Source organism: Equus asinus, chromosome 25 (genome assembly GCF_041296235.1).
Source record: "Equus asinus isolate D_3611 breed Donkey chromosome 25, EquAss-T2T_v2, whole genome shotgun sequence".
NCBI lineage: Eukaryota > Metazoa > Chordata > Mammalia > Perissodactyla > Equidae > Equus > Equus asinus.
Window position 1 is genome coordinate 45252642 of NC_091814.1, and position 22595 is coordinate 45275236.

The window sequence follows — 22595 nt, forward strand, 5'->3', positions numbered from 1 at the left end:
AGATAATTTAAGTGGTTGGATATAAAAGGACAAAGGAACAGGAGGTGTGGTGCTGACTTGATTTACTTACTGGAGCTCCTTCCTCTAGCATTGGGCAGGAGCTGGGAAGGGCTGTTACCACCACTACACTCTTCGAAACTTCTCACTCCTTCTCCAGGCTCCTCCTTCTTCTAACCTTCATTGGAGGGTGGGAGGGGTCAGTTTGAGGTCAATGGAAGACCAAAGAAATGAGTTTACAAAAAAAAGCTTTCCAGAAAATGCAAAGTTTTCTACATTTGAGCTAGTCAGTGGAATACAGGAGCCCAGATATCATCAGTGCCTTTGATAATTCATTAGGAATAATTCATTGGCTACTAATGAAACAACAATAACAATAATAAATACAAAAAAACTGAAACCATCTTCCTTCCAGCATACTCAGGGGCATGCACATACCCACTCTTAAATTTAATGATGATAAAAAGATCAACCACAAAGTAGCCCACTAACTGCTCATTTAACTTTAACAAATTCTGATCTCTGAAATAAATAATAATAATAATATAAATGTATTTATATTTCCAAAAAGTTGTTTAACCTCTTGTAAGACTTCCCCTTGTGAAATACTTAAGTGTTATGGTCTCCCCTCCAACATCTTGCTCACAGTGTTGGATGACCAATATGTTGTGTCATGACACCGGTCCGAAAAGAGGGTCCTCCATCCCTTCCATCTCAGTAGAAGGAAACACAGGAGAAAGCTGTTCCTCTCTCTATTCTGGGTTACATGTATCCTCCTGGAGTGCCCTTTGAGTTGTTTTTGTAGCAGTTCAAGTAGATTGTGGTGAGGTGTTCCTCCTCTTCTTTCTCCTTGGGAACCACTGGCATTCATATAGAAGATGTTGGGGAGAACTGCTCCTGGATGGACCAACCTTGGTTCTCTGTCTCCAATGATCTCACCCTAAGGCTGAGGACTTGACAAATAGCATGCTTTCGTTAGAGTATTCGGCAATGTAATAGGCCAAAATGGATAATTTTCCTAAATGTATTGTAGGTTGTTCAAACACACTAAATTATTGTGCTTAAGCACAAAAGACCTCTGTATTCGTCTACTAGAACTCTTACCAGCTCACTAAGCAGCGTTCATCCGCATCCATCTATGTTCCGCCTATGTGTCCATGACTCGAGGTTAAGAAGTATAAGTATTTGCCTAAACCAATGGCACTGTCCACAGCTTGACTTGATTCTAGGTGCATATTTACATGAAAATGGAATGGCAACACTAATAAAAACTATGAGTAATTGAGCTCTTACTAAAGTTTACTAAAGCTAAGTACTTTCCATGCATTATTTCGTTAAATCCTCACAACCTATGAGGCAAACATTATCATTAATTCCCATGTTACAGAGATAAAGAAATTGAAACCTAAAAATTAAGTAACACAATTAGTGGAGGAAAAAACTCAAATCCACATCTGTCTGGTGTGAATTTTCCTTCTCTGAACTTCTGTGCTTTATCATCCCCTTGGGAATAACATGCCAGCATGTGAAGGCTACAATCCTTGCTTGGACATACACAGTTTTGCTAGCTTACACATCATTGCTCTCCCTAAGGCACACATCAGCCCTTGTGCCTGCTGACTTCATCTCTCCTTGTAATCTTTACAGGCATTGTACATATATTTAATTATATAACAACTTTACAACAAATTGCTGAACCCTAAGGGTGTTTGGCATCTCCCTGGTGACCACTCTTTCTCCATTGTGTCCATGGTCACTTTTGCACTATGTTCTCAATCATCTAATTAATCGAGTTTACGTACTTAAAATTTTACATTATTTTCCTTATCAGCCTAGTCTGAAATTTGCAATTTGTGCCTCTACCTCTGCTCAGAAAGAAGAAATAGAAAAGAAAATGGAGTGGGAGTTTCTTTGGGGTTTTTTTTTTTTGACAGTTGCAATGTATCACTTTATTTGTCCTGAGGACTAAAATAATGTTTGAAATTGTAGCAAATTGGGATCTCAGGGCCAAATCTATCTTCCTCTGTAGAGTTTTCTACTCTTCCTTGGAATTCCTTGGAGTTTCCATTTATTTAGTGTTGTGAATTTAAAGTCCAGATCCCCCAAATAAACTGTAGAAAAGCCCCTCTTTACCTCAGTTTCCCAAGTCAGCAACCGAAGGCCAGACAGCCCCAGGGAAGATTTGGTTCACTTATTTTTTACCTAACACTCTTGAATTTAACATTTCTTACCACTCAAAGGGGGAGGTCTAGGGCACAAATGACATGGAACTTGGAGGAAATTATCTGAGTGTTCGTTGGCTGGTAAGGTATAGTGTATTTGGGTAATAATGAGTAAATTATCCCGTTATTGCCTCCATTCTCTGACACTGTTGGTAGAGAGAAATTATGGAGGAATAATCAGAAGGCCTTGATGACTGATGAAATGTGGAAGACAAGGGAGAAAGAGGAGTCCAGGATGATGGAAACAGATCAAACTTAGGTTACTGGGAGAGTGATGGTGCCATTAACTGAAGTGGAAAAGACAGAAGGAGGAGCTTGAGGGGTGAAGGGAGGAGGGGAAAGAAATGATAAATTCAACTGCGAAGTTGTTTACTTTGAGATGATGCTGGAAAATTAAGTACCAAGTGTCCAGCAGGCAGTTTGAATGGTAGAAGTGGGGTTTAGGGAAAACGTTTCAGGTAGGAGATGAAAACATGAAGGTTATGTGCATAAAAATGAGTGGTGTCTCTGGGGTAGAGAAGAGGAATGAGGCTTGAACCTTGAGAAATACTCACCCTTAAATAAGCAGCCAATACAGAAAAGCCAGTTAGGAAACTAGAAAAGGAATGGACCGCACATGGAAGAATGCATCCAATAGTGCCGTGTGTTGGAAGCCAAGGAATGACAATGGGTTTTTTTCTGATAGGGCTATGAGGCCTCAATCAGATTAAATGTGCTGAAGCAGTTCCTAGCTGTAGAATGCTATACCAGTTTTCACTTGTAAAGTTGTTATTTAAAACCAACATTTGATGAGGAAATAGAATATATTGAAAGGAATCATCATCAGAACCTCTAAGACCTATCTAACCACCCATACCAACCTGAGTCTTTGGTGAGAAGAAGACCCAGTTAGGACACTCCAGCAAAACACGCACTTTATAACGAAATTGAACCATATGAAATATCCATTTATTTTGTCCTAAAAAATGGCCCTTTAATATGATTCGTCCTAATAACTTGAGCATGGTTCCCCAAACCTATTTTGATGAGCTTGACCAACTTTGAGCTTTAGGAGGTGGTTTTGTCTAATCTAGACCCAACCCCCTTTCTCTTGGCCCTCATCCTGATTCCTCTGATCACTCTACCTGGGATCGTTTGAGGGCTGGAGAGGGGAAATGATTGATTAGTATTTTTCAACTAGGTAGACACCAGACTTAGATTAAAAACGTCTTCTCCTAACTCCTGCCTCATCCTCTCTTTTGGCCTCCATTCCATATCCTTCCTCTGAGCTAAATGAGTGTATTCAAGAAATCAGACTCTAGAAAGTAATGACTCTATCTTTCTCCAAACTGAACACAAGAGAGAAATTCTCAGTGATCTAATATACCAGCTATACCCTTCCCACCACAGAGCAGATAACCTGGAAGTGCAACTGGGGCAGAGGGCTGGTTAAGATGTGTCATCATTCTGATTGACGTGAAGACCTTTGTTCGTGGTCTAGTGAGTTTTATGGTCAGAGTGAAGCAGAGCACCAAGAGAATTACTTCTATTATGCAAATCAACGACCCAATTAAGATCTTCCTTTTGTACATAGAGTCCTAGTGTTCACATGCCTGGTCAGTTGTTCAAATGACCAAATTTTACTTGGTTTCATTAACATGTAATCCTTAAAAAGCACATTCACCCAACTAATGTAATAGCTTGGTCTCTGCAAATGGAATTCTTCCCAAATGTGTAAGTGGTTCTAAGTAGTTTAAAAAGTTTAAAAAGCACAGTAAGTACCTTGTGCATAGCCTGTTGATCATTAATAGAAGTTCTGCAAAAGAAAAAGTCAGCAGAGAGAACCACTGAAGTGCAAATGGGGCAATTAGAGATGGCCTGCTAGCCCGACTCCACTCTCCAGACTCTCCGTGTCGCTCTGCCTGATTACTGCTCCTTGCCAACTCCACTGCAGTCTGAGGAAGCTGACAGACGTTCCTGATTCTTCTCTGTGGTTGTAGGGGAGGGAGATACTCCATGCCACATCTTTATATCCAGAACAACACTGAGAGGTTGAGATCATGCTTGATTATTCGGAAAAGTAAGCCTGGCCTTATATTTGCCCCTACAAATGATCGTTGGCTTCTGACTTTATCTTTGCCTCTTCACTTTGGTTTCTTGTGATACTCACCCCTCTCCTCCTCTATGGCTGCTGCTTTTCATAAATGTAATTTCATGATGAAAATTTGAAAATGACGTGGCAGCGACTGATTGCCAGGAAAGGCAGTGGCCTCTGCCTTTCTCTTCTTAGAGACAAGTTAATAAAACACCAGTGAGCTTTTTCATTTTAAATAACCGGAAAGAAAGATGCATATGTAGAGAAATTGATATCATGTCAGATATCTAGTATCATACCATGATTATATTGAAAACTGAATATAGTTTAAACGCATATGCATTTAATATATAGGATGCCTATTTTATTTAAATATACAGTCCTAGGAAAGCCCAGCAATATATTTTAGAAAATTGAATGTTAATTTAAAAAAAGCCTATAATTTATGCACCTATAGGATATTTCAGAAAGTTAATTTTCTCCACAGACTGTAGTAATTTTAACAAGAACATCCTAATATGACTCAGATACTCACGAACGACTTCCATGTATTGAAAATTGGTTTTGAAATAGGATTTGGGGCTGTCATTTTCATAAATGAGATTATATTTTGTGCATGTAGTCCCATATTTAAATCTGAAATTAATAAAAAACTCCATTGAAGTTTTTTTGAGGGAAAGGGCACTTCTTCCCTTCAACTGATGGCTTCCCTCCATAAATTTCTCTTAGGGCTTCATCTACGCATTGCATCTTTTCAGCAGCCATATTGCTATTACTATGTTACCATATTTTATAAAGACCATAAAACTAAGTATATAGATTTGCTATAGGCCGCAAGTTGCCTAGAAAGTTGTCTGGCAAGTCATAGCTTGTTTCTGAAAACATTGTAATTATTCTTTGTGGGATGTTGAAATCTTGTTTTTGTCTATACCTGTTTATTACTAACCTAAACTTTTTATAATAATTAAATACTTAACTGTAAGGTTTGGGCTGAGATCACTAGACTGCTAGGACAGTAGTTGACTGTGTTCTGTTCCTGAAGGTCAAGGACATGCTTGGGAGACCTGCCTCCGTGTCAGTCATTCCTGCAAATGAAGAAAGGATGAGTTGAAGATAATAACCAGGTTCCAGGAAGCGAACATTTTTATGGCACTAGTTTCTCAGTCTTTATCCTATCCTCACACCTTTATTTCAAGGGTGTTTGTGAAACACAGTGGCCAGCATAGAGGGCTTATGAAGCATGCACTGTTACCTTCCTCCTCTCCACTTCAAAATTCCTCCCGTGGTCTCTCCAGATGGATGGTTGAAGGTCTTCCCAGGTTCTGGGCGTGCAGACTGTTGGATGCATCACCTCAAACCACATCAAACCTGTTTGTGTATTATGTATGTATTTAATGCAGCTACATCCCACGTTAAATCATATTTACACATAATAATAGAAGACAAATTACAGTCGACTATTTAATATAACTTTTGCAGATATTTAAACATTTACTTTTTTGCTCTCAGTTTTCTTTTCATATTTTATAAATTTGTTTTTTGGTCTCATATATTTTTGAAGCCCTTGGAAAGCCTGTATGTCCTAGATACTGAGTCTAGATTTCCTCCCTTCTCTCCTGTCTTAGAAGAAAAGTACAATTCCTGCTGACCAAGACTAGCTCCTTCTCTTACGCCTGGCACCCATCAACAAGCATTTAGAGGGTGCCTACCATGTGACCACATGACTAGAAGCAATGACAATGTAGACTGAGAATTCCTGTGAGAGAAAACAAGACTAACTTTGCTTAGGACATGGCTTAGGATGGCTTTGCAGAGGAGGTGGCATTTACAGTGAGACTCAGGGATGAACTGGAATTGGCTAGATGGAGAGGGGTGGGGTGGAGTACGCATTCCAGACAGAGAAACAGCGTTGGCAAAAGCACAGCTTTCTCTAAGATCTTGGTCTATAAGGTATCTCTACCTTCCTCATTTTCAAAGACTTTAGAGACATTGGACCAGTTTTATTTCCTTCCTACCTCTCAGACTGCCCTTTCTCTGGATGTCATTTTACTCCTACCACCGTAAAATTAGATCCTGCCCTCAAAAGCCTGACCTTGTCTCCTTTTCTTTTCTTTCTTTTCTTCCTTAGTAATCTGAAGCTTTCTCAAGGCCATCAACCATTACTTTATATAGAACTCTATCTTTCTCAACTTCCAGGGTCAAACTTTTTTCTAAACTAAAGGTTTTGTTGTTGTTGTTGTTTTGCATGATGGGCATCTCCATGCATCCCAAACTAAGCATATCAATTCTTCTCGAGAAGTCTGCCCTTTGTTCTGTGTTCCTTATTCAGGTTACTATGAGATTTTCTTAGGCGTTTGGAGCTAAAGCCTCAGAGTCATCTTTGACTTCTCCCTCCTTGGCCCACCACATCCAATGAGTTAACTGTCCTTCAGCTAACTCTTTCTCATCCTTTCCCATCCCACTCTCTCCCCACTAGTTGATTATCGTTCTCCTCTCACCAAATCATCACCTAGCCTCCTAACTGGTCTGTCTGTCTCCATTGCCACCAACACAGGCTACACACATGCCTGAGTTACAAAATGCCCACTTCTGATCATCTCTCTCTCCTCTACCAAGGATTTTAAGGACATTCACTACCTAACAATAAGGTTTGAAATGCTCAGGTCATATATGAGGCCTGTACTATCTCCTTTTCCAATATTAAATCAAATATTCACTTTTATATTACATTTTCCCCATCAAAACAGACTCATTTGTTGCCTCCCACAGGCGCATAGAATTTTTCAGTCTCCATCTTTTTGTCTAGAAGACCCTTGCTCTCCATGTCAAAATCCAACTTCTCCTTTAAGATTCCACTAGAAGGCTGCTTCCTTCCCAGAGCCTCTCGTTATGCTATGCTTTCCTCCCTATCATTCATTTCTCTTCCTCCCACCCTCACATTGTGTTGGAATGGAATGGTCCCACTTTTGAATTCACACTTAATTTTTTAATTGATGAACTTTATTGTATTTTTCCGTTTATAATCCCGCAGCATTTTACTCATAGCTCTTAGAGCAATTATTGCTCTTTGCATTGATTCTGGAAACGTTCCTCCATAAATATCTGGTGGATGAATGAATGCAGCCTTTATAGATTTTTTTTTCCCTCTAACAAGTCTGCCTTCAATCTCTAAGTCAATTGAAAGAATATTTTACGTGGAGTGAATTTATATATGCTTGCAACAAGTTATTTTAAAAGATAATTTGAAAGCATATGTATTTCTGGTCTGGAATTGCAATTATCTATATAACTATAAAAAGAGAAATTAAACTGGTGATTGGATAATTTTTGCGATACCCTCTCACAGAATATTTGAGTTAAAATTTGTATAATAAAGCAGGGGATGGGTCAAGGACAATTAATAACAACAACAACAATAATTTAATACTATTGTTTATTGAGAACCATGTCTCTGCCACATACTGTTCCATATGATATGTACACATTATTTCTAGCCTTACATTTCACAGATTGGCAAATTGAGGCTCAAGGAGATTAACTTCTTTAAGTACTTTAGTAAGTACTCAAGATCACTATTTAAAAACCCACACTTCAGTCTTATTTCTCTCCATCAGGATCTACTCCTCGAAGTACTTCTAGTTACTGAAACATACAGTCCCAGGTACCTCCCCTTTTCTCTGTTAAAGCCTGTTCCATTTTTGGTCTCTCTCTTGGGATGTTGTGAGGAATGAATGAAACAATCCATATAAAATATTTAATACCATGTTGGCATGGAGTAAATGATCAATAAATGTGTGGCAATTATTATTATTTGCTTTCAATCCATAAACCTAGCAGCAGGGAAATATGCTTGGACCCCAGCCCCTCAGAGTGTGTTTACTCCTGACTGGTCCAGGGGATAAGGGGAGGCCACCTGGCAGCAGCACCTCTCAGCCTGCCTCTGCCTGCAGGCTGGAGAACTAAAGTGCAAGCTGTCACTCCTGTGAGGACGGATCATTGGCACGGTAAGGATGCACAACACGTAAGGGAAGAGGGGTGTGGAGAGGTTACACACGGTTCTTCAGCTAGGATGTCCATGCCTCCCCTGGAAAAAAGCAATCAGGGCTTGAAGAATCACTTCTCATCTCCTTAGTGGGAAGTGCTGTTTAGGGGAGATTCTCCCTTTGCAGTTCTTCAAGAAGCTTCTGATTTACTAGCGGTGGCCTGCAAACACCCTGCCTTCTCACATCTCTGTGCCTTTGTGCGTGCTGCCTCTGCTGCCTGGGACGCTCGCAACCCCGGATGCCTTTTTGGAAAACAAATATTATCTCCTCTGAGAATATTTATTGTGTATAAATAATCAAAATAATCTGACTCTAACTCACCTAGTGGCTTGGCACAAGTAGTAACTATTTCTTTCATATATCTTTTATAGGTATTATCTAATTTGTGTTGCAATCTATCATTTTCATGTCAGTTTACTTATTTACTTATTTTGGGGGGGTCTCCCTAGCACCTACTATAGAGCTTGGCACAAAGTAGGCATTCAGATAAATGTTTGCTGAAGGGAGGAATGCACACATGCGTTTATGAAGGTGCGATATATCCTCAGTAAGCAGAAATACATTCTTCCTGGGTCACAGTGCCGGGCGACCCTGGCTGCCTGGGAGTTCATGCCAACACTTTCTTCCTTACTGCCTCTGAAGGGCTGGAATCAGTTGAAATAGTTACCACGAGGAGATTACGAAGTATTCTCCCTTGGGTCTTAAATGTTGGAAACATTTCTTTAAAGACTTGCTCAGGCATAATTCTGTTCAGTTGGGCTTGCAAGGCCTATCTTTTAAGCTGTGATTTGGGTAGATCCATCTTCCCTCCTCAGTGTCTTAAATACTGGGCCTGTGAGGCGATCATACATTCTGGCTCTTTCTAAAGGAAAGCACACAAGGTCGACAGTTGGCCTTGGTAGCTTGGTTCGTGAAACATATGGGACCTTTTGCTTAATATATAACTCATACTTTAGAGGAATATGGTTACAGACTCCTACAGGGGCCCTCGAATGTGCCTTGGCAGTCTGAGCTGCTCTTCATATGATCGTGTATTTTGATTCAGAGTAACTAGATGCTGGCTGATCATTATCCCTTTCCACATATCAATTTTATTTTTTATATTGATTCCTGCCTTTTGCCCACGCAATGCGAGCTTTTATTAAATCTGTCCTGACCTCTTTGCAATTGCAATGCAGAGAAGCAAGTCATTATTGTTTTTCCAACAGTTCTAGTAGACTTGACCAATTGTTTAATACTGATATGGATTCTAGGCCCCTGGAGGGATGAGTTCTCTGTGCAAAGAAAGGATGCTTTGCTTGCCTGCTTGCAGGGAGAAGGGACGTTTGGTGATTGGTACAGCTCTTCATGGCTGCCCATCCCCACAGCTATGCTGCTGTTGTTTTGCTGTGGTTAAAAATAACTAGTTGGAGGGAGAGTGTGGGCTGGCAGTGGTATCAGACTGGCAGAGAGATTTCAAATGCTAGAGACATGTTCAAACTTTCACCAGCTCTCAGAAACCTTTTGCGGATTGGTTTCTTTGCAGGTGTGGCTCGTACAGCAGGAGCATGGATCAGTGGAGAAGGACAGCACCAGAGGGAGAATAAGCCTTTACATTTGTGTTTACAGTGTGTACTTGTCTGTGCTTCTGTAGTTTTGCCTGTTTTAGATCGAGTCTAACTTCTCCCACCCTCAGAAACTGGAGGTGGAAGTGGGGGATGCTTAGAATATGACATTAATGTAGCATTTTGGCAAATGTTGTGGCTATAGAATCCCAAGGATGCCCACCAAGGACAAACAAAGTAAGACATACTCACACGGGGCTCCTGTAATAGGAACAAAAGGCTGGTAATAGAGAGAAGTCTTTTTGATTTTCTGCTGCAGCTGGATCTCACGTTCCTATTGTGAGCATATTAATTCTTGACTTTGAACCTCAGTGTCCCTCTCTGCAAAGTGGGGGTAATATAACCCTCCACTTGGCCCCTCGCATGTCACTTAGCTCTGGTAAATGCTTATAGCCTGTAGAAGTCAGGGCTGGCCTGAGGCAAAGTTGTACCCCATGCAATATTCATAGGCAGCATCCTTGGAGGTCCACTTCCAATTCCAGCTCTGGGCTCATGGATGAGAAAATCAGAGATAGACATGCAGCCAGCCTCTGAATGTCTCCCTTTCGCCTCTCGCTCGCAAGTGCAGAATGAATGTCAAAGTGGACTCTGGAGATGCCCCAGCAGGGAACTAGTAAATGGGGTGTTAGTACCTATGCTTTGTGAGCACCTATTCAGGGGCTCAAATGGCTGATCAAGTCCCCTTTCCCCTCCATACATCTCCACAAGGCCAACTCTTCTTGTGTTGTGGGAACATGCAAAGAAACACTGCCCATGCGGAGGTACCAGTCACCGAAAGACTCGTGCTCCCTCCCTACTCCTGAACAGGAATCAAGGGCTGCTGTTGCCTGGAAGCAAGAAGCAGCTTCTGACGAGGGTGTCCAGAAAGGCATTTCTTCAGTGGCATTTTCTAGAGAAACCAACAGAAATCCCCACTCTAAACGACAACACAAACAAAACAAGGACGCCACAGACACAGAGAGAGTGTATCTGGCATACCAGTGAGTGCTTGATAACTCCTGGAGGTGGTTTAGGCTGAAGCTGGGAGGTGGAGGAGGAAAGAGAGGGAAGCAGGTGGAGAGGGGCAAAGTGGAGAGGGCAGGGCGGGGAGGGACTGACACAGTCAGTAAATGTCTGCGATAAAACACGCATCATCAGGGTCTGCAAACTACTGCCCCCAGGCTAAATGCAGCCCGCCACGTGTTTTTGTACAGTGTACGAGCTATGAATTGTTTCTGTAGATTCAAGTGGGTGAAAAAATCAACAGAAGAATAACATTTTGTGCCATAAGAAAATTATATGAAATACAAATATCAGTGCCCATAAATAAAGTTTTATTGGAACACAGCTTTGCCCATTGGTTATTGCCTGCTAATGCTGTCCTGCTTCAATGGCAGAGTCCAGCAGGTGTGACAGAGACCATACAGCCCCTAAAGACAAAAATTTACCATCTGCCCCTTTACTGGAAGATTTACTATCTGCTGACCCCTGCACTAGACAGTGTCTTAAACGCTGGCCTGTCACTTCGATTTAGTAGTCTACATTTCCCCGAAAAGAAGCGCTTAGCAATTATCTATTATTGTGTGTCTTTTCTGGTACCTTGAGGGCCATCGCTGCAAAGGCAGGTAGGGAAAGGCCTTCCGCGTCCTCTCCCCGGCTCTCCTCTGCCCCTCGGCTGCCTGCACCACTCCTTGCACAGCCGTGCTGCTCTTTTTGGAAGCCAGCCTGCCAGTGGAACTCAATGTACATGAGATTTTCATTTGAGCAATCACATGGGGACTACATCCAACTTTCTGAAATATCACAGGAAAAAAAGTTATATATGGAAATATGTGTGAAATGTGTTACAGTGATTGCCATCTTTTATAAAGAAACTATAAGCACAGCACAGCCATATTTGAATAATGGGATATGTATTAATTACAGTGTGGTGTGTGATGTTATGAAGCTTCATCACTGAAGTGAGCTCCTTATCACGTGGCATAGCTAGTCTACGGCTAATTCTCATGCCCGTGGCATACACTTGGTGCTCCTGCACTGGCACTGCCATCTTTGATCCGGTCGCCGGACTCAGGAGGCGCGCTTCAGATGCGTGTTTTCCCCGGTAGCATTTTTGATCCTGTTAACGCTTGCAAAATGGCTGTTGGACAAGAAACGAACATTTCCCAGCCCAGAATTGCCTTTATTCCCGCTACTTTCCACCAACTAGATCTTTCTTTAATTAGGTTCCTGTGTAAACTAGCCATTTTTTAAAATAGCTTTTTTTATTTTGGCAGTTTGCTTTCCTTCTAAGTGCCGGGCTGAAACCTCATGTGTTCCCCAAGGAGCTTGTTACATAACCCGAAGTCGAGTTTTTAACTCAGGGGAATCTAGTTCAGCTGGAAGGACAGGAATATATTGACAGAGAGACGGAGCAATAAAATAATGATAAGGTTCCCTCGTGTGAAAGCTTCCTGTGACAGCCAGGAATTGGGGTTGCTGATTTGGCCGCTGAGAGGTGGAGAGAGAGAAGAGCGATGGGGGGTGGTCAGGGGAAGGTGGAGAGGCAGAGATGTTTTCCTGAAAGACTGACTGAGAAAGGAAGATGGGAGCAAGTTCAAGGTCAGAGAGATGAAAGAGCAAAATGAATGTGTTTGGAGAGAGTGTGGATGGAAAGAAGAAAGAGGCTGTGGGTGTAGCTGTGATCTGAGAGGGCATATGAGCGCGTAGTACGCATGTGAACATGTTTCTCCTGCAAGTGTACTGATAGAGCCATCGTTTAAGGGAGCACACGCAAGGTGGGTGGGTGTCAGAGAAAGAGTTTGCAAGAAAGCATTTAAGCGAAGGCAAGAGATGGCGCCGAGTCTGTGTGAGCATGTTGTGTGCGTGCTGGAAAGAACAGAAAATAGAAGGACAGGGGCAATGGGGAAGGCATTAATTGCTTCCCTCCTGTTTCTGTAACCTGACCATAAACACAGTTTCCCCATCAGGCTTTTTAATGGACTGCTGAGGTGAACGTGTGGCTCTGTGCCCTGTCAGGAGTGATGGTATTCAGGTGGACAGCCCTGGGGCTCTGCTTTCCTCCTGCAGTTCATCATGTCTGAATTAAAAAGGGAATTGTTTGGACAAGCCTGTTAAGTGAATGTTTTTCCAGCCTTAGTGGGAGAGCTTAAGGAGCTCCCATTGGATGGAAACAGCATCTAACCACCTCGGGCTGTGCTGGGAGAGAAAATTTATGTAACGACATTCACATGGCATCTTTCCTGTGCTTCCTTGGTTTTCTGCATTCAGATTGGTCTAAGGCATCTCTCCAGACCTCTCCCCAGTTGAACCTACCCTGCATCCATCTCCTAAATTGTCCAAAACCATAAGGCCTGTTTGCATACCCTGATTTGGTTCTGCTTCAGCAAGTTTCTGAGTAAGCATGTGGACACGCGTGTGTGTGTGTGTGTGTGTGCGTGCACACAAGTATGCAGCACTGAAGAGAGCCGAGCCTTGGTTAGGGGGACTCTCCCAGTAGCAATTGCTATGGGAAAGAGTTCAAACAAAATGATCTACATGAATTTTGTGCTTCTCTCTGTAGGAGCTACACCGAGCCACGGGAATCCCAGTTCCTGGGATATTCCCAGTTATTCTGTACCCAGGCTCTTTCCAGCAGAATGCACCAGGGGAAGCCAAAAAAGGTAAAAAGAATTGTCCAAACTTGTGTTATGTAGGAACAAAAAAAGTCGCGTCGCAAATAGTTTTGGGTCTATATGTTAGGAAGGGGAGGAGGAAGCCAATAAGAAGGTGAGCCCAGCTGCCCATCCAAGGGGAAAAAGTCCTGGGATTCTTTTGTGCCTTGGATCTAGCCTCTCTGAGGACGCCTAGCCAGGGGCATCTGCACACCTCAGCAGCAGAGAGGCCTGAAGGAGAAGCTGACATGGAGCTGGAGAGAAACCTGCTTTGCCAGTAGAGAAGGTGGGGCCAAGGAGGAGAGAAATGGTTGTTGTGGCCAAAAGCATTCCTGGGTTCTGCTCGCTCCATTAATTCTGCAGAGGGAGGGCCCCCGGTCCCAGCCAGTGCAGGTGTGAACACTCAAGTCATCATTTGGAAAATTGGTGGGCCCCGGAGGCGGGAGCTGCCAGCTGCTTGGTGATGGGCTCTGATGCCTTCCAAGTCTGGGCTGTGCATAGCATCCCCACCCCTGCTCCCCTTTCCCGATAGTGTGCTTGGCCCCCCGCCACTATCCACCTCCTTCCAATCCTTTGCAGCTTCCCATGTAATTTGCTTGTAACAAGCCTCATAAAGTTTGATCGTGCTTGCTAGGACTGCAGACGGACAAGCGGAATGAGCTCATGTTTCTGGCAGTGGAGCACGAGGGTTAATGGGAGTCCCAGAGGGAGCTGCCTGCCTGGGCTCTTTCAGGAATGGGAGGCAATTTAACAACCTTCAGACCTTCAGAGCGTCGGCAAGGTAAAACCTGACATGCTCTTGATGGGCTCCATATCCTTGTTCTCTGAATTCTTATGGTTTATCAGCTCCATTTACAAGTCCAACCCCCACTCTTCTCTGCCTCCATCTCATGGGACCTCCACATCATCATAAAACAAAACCTTGACTGTCATCTCATCCCTTTGAACCATTGGGCCCATGCAGTGTTGCACTGTCTCTTCAGTCACTCTCCACACTCCCAACCTCGGCTACATCCCTTCCCATCATTCCTTCTTTCCCAAGACTTCTTATCTCCTCCTCCCATCGCTCCTTTTCCTTCCTCCTCTCCCTCTCTCATTCTCTGTACTTTTCTCAACCTCTGCCATGTGACTTAGTGCTTGGCATCTCAGTGGTACATGGACAGATGGACAGAGACCAGAGCGATGAAGAGGCAGTTTCCCAAGGTGAACTAAAAAGCTTTGCTCTTGATTCTTCCAATGCACCCAAGGCACTTGTCAATCTAACACACAGTGTGGAGCACCGTTATGTACAGCCACCAAGGTAAATACTGGGGCTCTCTCTACTGTGCACCTTGGAACCTGAATTACCACAGCCATTATTACAGATATTATCACTAAACTATCTTTTGCAAATAGTGCTATTATTAATAACTACATTTTCAAGCTTATTAAATAAGTCCACGTATACTATTGGTTCAAATGAATACATCTTTATTGGGTACCTTCTATGTGTCAGTCATTATGCTAATCATGCAGATATAAAATGCCCCTCATAGGACTAACAAAAGTCTCTGGAATGACCAGGCCTCAAGATGTTCATTGGCTGACCCAAGGTCACAGAGCTAGTGAATGAATGGCTCAGATTTTTTTCAGTTACAGCTAATGCTCATTCTTCAGCATGGTTTCTCAGACCTGGCTGGACATTGGAATCATCTGGGAAACTAAATCTACAAACATCTGGGTCCCACTCCCAGGGACTCTGATTTCATTTATATGGGGTATGGCCTGGGCTCAAGTTTTTTTTTTTGTTTTTTGTGTTTTTTTTGGTAAGGAAAATTGGCCCTGAGCTAAGATCTGTTGCCAATCTTCCTCTATTTTATATGTGGGATGCCACCACAGCATGGCTTGATGAGTGGTGCATAGGTCCACACCCGGGATCTGAACCCTTAAACCCCGGGCCACCAAAGCAGGGTGCACAAAATTAACTACGACACCACTGGGCCAGCCCCTCAAGATTTTTAAAAGTTCCCCCAGTGATTCTAATATGCAGCAAAGAAGCCCTGTCTCGAGCCCTTTGTACCGTCTAGCATTGTGTCCTGTTTTCATGCCATCTGCACACAAGTGAACCTCGTTTCCTCTGTGAGGCTGTAAACAACTTGGGTACACAGCTGTGTCCCCTGCATTGTCTATGTGGGACATAAGGCTCAGCACAATGCTGAATGCACCACAAATAGAGAGCAAACACTTGGTGGATCAGCACAAGTAGTACAACAAGTTGCACGGTGGGATTTGGTGACAGGAAAGACTAGCAAGGGAGTTCCCAGTCCCTCACCTAGTGGCAGGGGGCCTGAGCCATTTTCTCTGACAATTTTTTTTTATTTTGAGGAAGATTAGCCCTGAGCTAACTGCTGCCAATCCTCCTCGTTTTGCTGAGGAAGACTGGCCCTGAGCTAACATCCATGCCCATCTTCCTCTACTTTATATGTGGGACGCCTGCGACAGCATGGCTTGCCGAGTGGTGCTATGTCCGTACCCGAGATCCGAACCCATGAACCCCGGGCCGCTGAAGCAGAACTTGCGCATTTAACCACTGTGCCACTGGGCAGCCCCCACCCCCCCCCCTCTCTGACAACTCTTAAATACACCATGCAACAACGTTCCTCTCCTTTAAACTTCAAACAAGCTCCTTTACCTGCTCTCTCTCAATTTCCCCCACTTTATCTCTTACAGGATTCCTTTACCCAGGAAATTTCTCTCTCCATTTTAAATTTTCTATTTTCCAAACTGCAAAAGACTCCAGCTCGGCTTTCCAGAATGCTTTCCCCCTTTCCAAGCCGGCACTTACAAGCCAGGTTTTGCCACCAGTGCAAGGAGGATCCAAGTCTTCTGCCCTGCCACCGTTGCCTGTGCTACAGACAGATAAAGGTCCTCCACGTACGGGAAGTTTAGTTGTGAGCAGATCCCAAAGCCCTCGCAGGACAATGGCCGAGCCAGTTGTTCCCACACTGTCTGCGCTGTCACCAGAACCACCTTAAACAGCCCTTTCATGACAATATCAGCTCTTTCTAGCAAGCGCCTCAAAACTCTTCAAGCCTCTGCCCATTACCCAGGTCCAAAGCCACTTCCACATTTTTAGGTATTTGTTAGAGCAGCACCCCACGGTCAGTACCAACTTCTGTCTTAGTCTGCTCAGCCTGCTACAATAAAATGCCATCGACTGCGTGGCTTCAACAACAGAAATTTGTTTCTCCCAGTGCTGGAGGCTGGGAAGTCCGAGACTGGGGTGCTGGCTGCTCCTGGTTGGCGAGGGCTCTCTTGCAGATGGCCACTTTCTTGCTGTATCCTCACATGCAGACAAAGGACTCATGTCCATTCCTCTTTTTATAAGGGCCTTAATCCCATCACAAGGACACTACTCTCATAACCTAACCTGACCCTAACGTATCTTCCAAAGGCCTTATCTCCAAATACCATCACTTTGGGGATTAGGGCTTCAACTGTGAATTTTGAGCAGGACGCCAACATTCAGTCTGTAGTACCCTGTATCTGTGGGTGGGGGATGGGATTAGAGTATTTAGCTTAGACAAACTCAAAAGATCACCTGTCAGCCATGCTTCTCACCCCAAATATCTCTTGGTTCTAGGAAAATGGAAAGTACTATAGCTCCATCTCCCAAAATATAGTTGTGAGGGATCGGGGGAGAGGAGGGTGGGATTTTTACTTTCAAGAAGCTGCTTCAAAGGATTCATTCAATGATTCATCCAGTGAGTCAGCCAGTTAACATTTATTGAGCCCTTTTGAACAAGCACTAGTTCTAGGAACAGGGATGACTAAAGCATCAACTCTGTCTTCAGGAGCTCCCAGTGTAGCAGGGGAGAAAGAAGACATGAATATAAACAAATGCATCTGTGAATGAAGTGTTTCGGTGCAGCACAGAGGAGAGGTTCTTCTCCTGTTTGAGAGTTTGAGGGGTGGGAGGTGGGACAGTTAGGGAGGTTTCAGGGAAAAAGTAAAGTGAGAGGTTAGATTTGAAAGAGAAGCAAGTGTTGGCTAGGCGAGTGGATGGAGGGGGACAGTGTGGTGCCCTCCTGTGACCACACACAACTGCATTTGATGAGTGAGGGGTGCAGTGAGTTGTGCAGGAGTGGGACAGGAAGAAAAGGATAAGATGGAAAGGTGATCCGGTGGCATATCAGGAAAGGCCTCATGTGTCACCTGGGAGAGCTTGGGCTTCAGTCTGATTACTTGTCACACCCGTAGACTTGGGGAAGTGACTGGCAGCCTCTGCCCCAGGACCTCTTCTCCCACTAAGCATTTGGGTTATGAGGGTAGCTTCAAAAGCAACTGCTCACATATTCAGTCGATTGTCAGATGGCAATGCCACCACATCCTACAAAGACACTCTCAAGTTGTAAGGTTCAAGGACATTTCCCCCATCGTGTTGAGCTTGTCTGCAGTAAAATGAAATAGTAGGCAATTTCTAGTTGGGTGTTTTAAGCTCTTTGAGAACTGCAGTTATACCAACAACAGGTTACAGATCTACCAAGGTATTTGAAATAACAAGGACTCCCCAAGGAAAAAAACAAAAAACCCATGTGCCCAAAGTCACCTGCCGTATTTTCTCTCATTCGATGTCAGAGATTTTTATGGATGAAATGTTCCATAACTTTATTTTTTAGAGTTCCACCCAAAACATGGGTCAGTTCTCCCGTCTGACTTTGCAGCTTCACAAATAATTTCCTCCCCTAAGTCCCTTCTTAGCAGAATGAGTGCGGAAAATGTGCCAGAACTGAGGCCAGAAAAGACCCCACTGAATGTTCTTTTGTTTGCTTTTTTCACGTCATCACAGGAGCCTCTGGAAATTCCATGTGTTCTGTTTGCTGAAGGGCCCTGAGTGCTCAATAAAGCTGAGTTTGCAGAAGCACCAAGGGAATTCTGTGTCCCTGGCCACACACCCAGGAACAGGCACCACTGCCTCATTTCTGGAGACATGTATGTATATATTCTTTTTAATGAGAAATCTGTTGAGATTTTCGAGAAAATAAAAAGCTTATTTCTGTTCATTCTGGGCAAACGTCTACTAACCTGATTTTTGCCAAAGACAACAATGGAGACTTCAGTCTCTGTCACAAGACAGTCATTGTCAATTGGAGGACAAGGACATGGTGAAAGCGGAGGGACAGGATCCACAGGTGGGAAGAACCAGCCTCCTGTGAGGTAGCAGGAACTTTACAGATTTTCTCCTCACGGCAACCAGGGAGGCGGGGAAAAGCATCCCCATTTCACAAACGAGGATATAGAAACTCAGATAATTTGAATAATTTGCCTAAGATCACAGAGGTGGGAGATAGCAGAAGTGGGTTCTACAAGTCTGTACACAGGGCAGGCTCCTAATTAACATCTGCGGGTTCGAAATTCCATGTGCAGAATTAGCAGGGAGAAGAGAAGCCCTTCCCTGATTAATTTGAGAGAGTGATTAATGAGGGATGTAAAAATTGATAAATAGAATATGCCATCAGATTTGGAAAGTGCTTTACTACCTTACACAACCTTCTGCGGCTCTTGTCTCATAAGATAGAAGGAACAAATGAAGTATGAATTTTTCAGGCAAGGAAGCTGCAGCTTGACAGGATCATTTAATGAATTAGCAGCAGACTGGGGAGAAACCCCAGTTCCTCCATCGAAGTCAGCAGCCCAGCGCTGTCTTTGTGCTTCTCAAGCGTTGACATGTTTCAAAATCAATACAGATTTCCAGATACCACCCGAAATCCACTGTATCACCGTCTCTGGAAATGGGCCACAGGATCTGTATTTTAAGCAAACCCCCCAGGTGACTTTTTCTGACCCCAAAATTTGTGAACCTATGTCTTCTTTTCTTTCTTTCTTTTTTTTTTTTTTTTTGGTTACTTAGACTTTGTGAGTTGGAAGACCTGGTTTCTCCCTACCCTCTGGTCTATGAGTGTCTTCTCATCTAAAAATCTGTTTTAGAAGGGAGACAAGAAAATACCCCTCATTCTCTCTCATTTTTAATAAGCCTCACAGTTCTTGTGCGTCTAACTATAGCTTTTCTTTATTCAGTTTTTTTTTATTAGGAATAAAGCACATATGGTCACCATCCCTCATGTAATAACGTCCTTATAATTGAAAGCAACTCAAGTCTTTCTTCAGAATCCTCTACTTCAGACTGAATACTCTGTCCTTTTAGCCTCAGAATTATGAAATATTTTAGACTGCAGCAGCTCTGAGTTGTAGACCCCAAGGATAGCAACACAGACGAGCTCCAAAGATATACTTTTTTCCAATGCACCATACTTTTAATAAATGTTATTTAAGATTCCCACTGATTTCACTTAAGAATGGAAGCATACACTTTCCATTTCCTCTTGTTGCCCTACATTTTATTTAAAAAAACCTAACCTAAAGTTATAAAACATGCAAACCGAAATGGTAATTTCCAAAATCGCTGATAGTAATGTTACACTACTTGTGCAAATCAATGAAAGCGATTGGACTAATTTTACCTGTTGCTAAGTCAAGATTTATAGCTGCCCATTATCTTGGGGAAAAGATTGGTCAGATAGGCTCAAAATCTTTTCCCATCTTTCTTTAGCTTTGTTTTTCTTTATAAGAAAGACAGTGTCAGTAAAAGCGGCAAAAACACCCTCTTTTCCTCTGATCTTTGCTCTTCCCCCCCAAAAAAACAAACTATTTCTTTTTCCAAATTCCTGGCAGGTAATTCCTGTTTGGACTTAAAAAGACAATTCATGCATCTATTTTCTTATGACATAAAAGATCATAGAAATGCCCTAGAAGAAAAACAACAGTTTGGGAGATATGACGAGGCTAACAGAAAGGAGCAGATGTCTCCATCCACAGTCAAACCACTTTGACAAGATGTCCCTCTTCTAGAACTTGGCTAATATTTGTGCTCACTTATCCTGTGACACTTCTGGTACCATAGGGGGCTTGGGACTTTCTTGGCTGTATTGTTGTATCCTAAAAAGTTTGTTAAGCACATGCAGTAGGACTAGATTCAATACCCAGTCAAAATCTAAGTTCTGAGTCTAATAAAAAAATGAATACTTGGCTTCTGTTTATTTCTTTTTGTTCTACCTTCTTGTCTCAGCCTGTAGAAAGACTTAAACATTTAGAAATAGCCAACTAAAAAGTCAAATCCTTTGAGAAGGTGTTGAAGTCAGTGCACTCTTCCTTCCTCGCTCTATCAAAGGACCTTCCCCAGGCAGAATTATTCAGCCAAAAGACCTGGATGGCCCATGGAGAAGGAAGTGCTGACATTAACACATGGGATTGGCACGCAGAGCGAGTGCCTGTCGGCAGGAAATATGTACAGACACAGTGCTTTATGACCCGTAGATGCCACTCTTTCCATCGCCAGCCAACTTTATCTGGAAAGACCATTCTGCCTGGTGTCCTGAATATCACATACAAACGAGCTTTTTTGTTCCTAAAAGATCATTTCCTTACTCAAGGCCTTTGTCTGCCAATGTATAAAATCTACAAAGAAAAACAACAAACCATGCCTGGGAAAGACATCAATAGCAACACCTTCCTCTGGCTCGAGGGATCAGGGCGGTAAAGGAAGACAAGACAGAGGTAGCCAACCCTTTCCATCACAGCCAAGAAACAAATGTGGTTTGCAGATGCCTTGGACGGCGATGGGTGTTTGGCTCAGGACTGCCTACATTTGTTTCACAGTCAAGCTCAACATACTTGGATGGAAGCAATCAGATGCTCTCCCTTCTGCCCTACCCTGACCTGAGCAGATGCACACTTAGGAGAGACTCTGCGTGTGTAAACCCTGCTGAGCAGATCGGACATTCCACCACCCACTGTGAAACCTTGTGAAGGGAAGATGCTCAAATGCCCCTTCAACCCAGTAAGTCCTCTTCGAGAATCATGGTTATAATATCTCTACAGAATGAGGTGGATAATTCAAAAGCAATTTCTTCAAAATAAGACATCAGCATCCCATTGGGGCCTAGAATGCCAAATCAGGTCAGGCAACACAAGGAGAGTCCTTGGCTCCTTTAGATTGTAAACTGGTGAGGTGTTATGGTGTGGTGTCGCCTGCTTGCGGAAATGCAATGGCTTTAATCTACACATGCTCATGTCCTCTCAGAAATATACTTAAGAGGCATCTCCAAAGGTTGGCCTAATAAGACAACATTTTCCATTGGCTCCCTCACTTCCTTGTTTTGGCATTCCTACTTTCCTCACCTTTTGTGTTGTTGTCCAGGAGTGACTCCTTAAACCTGATCTTTTTTCATTCCTGAGGAGATTCCCATGGAAATCTAACTTTCCACTTGGTTTTCTATCAGCCTAATTAGAATTGAGCTAGGGAAGGCCAGCTATAACAGTGTATATATCCTTCCTAGATGGCACTTATTCTTTAAAAGCTTTTTGATGTTCACAATCTGAGGACATGTCAGTGGGAGCCATGCTAAGTGTGGGGTTTGGGCCCAGAGGAGCCCCCACACAGATTGTGCTCAGGAGTTCTCATTTCTACAAAGACTCCCGTATTCTGAAGGTTTTTTTTTTTTTTTTCCCCCAGAAGATGCTCTCTGTGAAACTTCTCCTTTCAATCCTGTTCAGCAAATGTTTTGCTAGTGGTAACAGAACCATGCGCTCAGTACATCACTGACCTGGGTACTGTGGAGGAACTAAAGAAGTGTGCCTCATTTTCTCCAAGATACCTGTTGATACAAATGAGACTCGACTACACATGAAATCGTCACAAAGCAGCAGGATAAAGCTCACAATCTGGCACTAAACTCTGATGCAGAGCTGACAATACTAGATGAGTTCACAGAAGGATAAACCAATATGGACAGCTGTTCTGGAAGCTTGAGTGGATTGGGGTTAGCAGGCAGAAGAGGAATGCTATTCAATGTATGGAAAATGTGCTGGGCTGTAGTAGAGATCAGAGCTAACCTAAAGCCGGTGCTCTGAGCCATCTCTAAGTACTCAGTGGAAGGCTGCCTCTTTTGGATTTTGTTTTGCCCCTTTGGAAGGTTCCCAAGTGC

At 43.1% G+C, this 22595-nt stretch overlaps 1 long non-coding RNA gene across 1 annotated transcript; it reads left to right on the top strand.

Annotated features, from left to right (window-relative positions):
• Positions 1 to 12437: 12437 nt before the first annotated feature.
• Positions 12438 to 18539, top strand: LOC123280879 (uncharacterized). Its single transcript, XR_006520150.2, has 4 exons — positions 12438 to 12520; positions 13482 to 13581; positions 14207 to 14353; positions 18401 to 18539. It is a non-coding gene; the product is annotated as an uncharacterized lncRNA (long non-coding RNA).
• Positions 18540 to 22595: the final 4056 nt, after the last annotated feature.